General features: G+C 44.2%; 1 pseudogene; it reads left to right on the forward strand.

Annotated features, from left to right (window-relative positions):
• Window positions 1-1,356, forward strand: part of LOC111973506 (A-type potassium channel modulatory protein DPP6-like) — a 62,555-nt pseudogene that overhangs the window by 49,832 nt on the left and 11,367 nt on the right.

Genomic DNA, 1,356 nt, shown 5'->3' on the forward strand with positions numbered 1-1,356 from the left:
GGGTGTTAGAGAGGGAGGGAGACAGGGAGGGTGGGTGGGAGAGGGAGGGAGATTGGATTGGAGGGACTGAGACAGATGCCTCTGCATTCTGATAACTTCCCTATGTTCTCTTCTATTGTGACATGCTGTAAGCATAACTTCATCACAACGTCCAGCCCAACGTTCTACCACAACACCTATGCCCTTTGAACACCTACAGTATGTGCCCTTAGACCATGGTAGCCATAGCAACCTTAGCCATAAACTAAGGCCATGTTTATCACTGCAGAGGTGTTTGACCTGGAGACCAATGAGMATCTGAGGATGAGGCTGGACTCCATGCAGATGCCCCGCGTGGAATACAAGGAGATCAACATCGAGGATTACAGTACGTTATGTTCCACTCTAACAATAAGGGAATGAGATTTCAGCAGCACATTTTACATAATGAAAATGTATCAGCTAAAGTCTGTTTTCTTCAGATGAACGGATAATGAAGCCGTAGTGCTTGTGTACAACACGCATACTGATCACTCTTTCTCTTGTCGTGTAGCACTAACGATGCAGATCCTCAAACCTGCCAGCTTTGTGGACTCATCGCACTATCCTCTGCTCCTCCTTGTGTGAGTATACAGACCCTACCACACTCACACACACACACACACACACGTTTGCTTTTGTGGGGACCAAAAATGTATTTTACCCTAAACCTAACCCTTAACCTAACACCTAACCTTAATTCTAACCCTAATTATAAACCTAAACCTAACCCCTATATCTAAAATAGCCCTTTCCTTGTTTTACTATCCTTGTGAAGACTTCTGGTACCCACAACGATAGTAAAACCAAACCACACACACACAACTGCTCTAGCGACTATGGTGTTGTATACAATGTAGCTATCCATCTTCACTGTTTGGCCTTCAGCTCCTCCACACCAAGTACTGCTTCATCAGGAAAGATACAGTGCATTCAGAAAGGATTCAGATCCCTTTACTTTTTCCACAATTTGTTACGTTACTGCCTTGTTCTAAAATGATTAAATTGTATTGTTTCCTCATAAATCTACACACAATAGCCCATAATGACAAAGCAAATATTACATTTAGGTAAGTATTCAGTCCCTTTACTCAGTACTTTGTTGAAGCACCTTTGGCAGCGATTTCAGCCTCGTGTCTTCTTGGGTATGGAGCTACAAGCTTGACACACCTGTATTTGGGGAGTTTCTCCCATTCTTCTCTGCAGATCCTCTCAAGCTCTGTCAGGTTGGATAGGGCACGCCGCTGCACAGCTATTTTCAGGTCTCTCCAGAGATGTTAGATCGGGTTCAAGTCTGGGCTCTGTCTGTGCCACTCAAGGACATTCAGAGACTTGTCC

Source organism: Salvelinus sp. IW2-2015, linkage group LG14 (genome assembly GCF_002910315.2).
Source record: "Salvelinus sp. IW2-2015 linkage group LG14, ASM291031v2, whole genome shotgun sequence".
NCBI lineage: Eukaryota > Metazoa > Chordata > Actinopteri > Salmoniformes > Salmonidae > Salvelinus > Salvelinus sp. IW2-2015.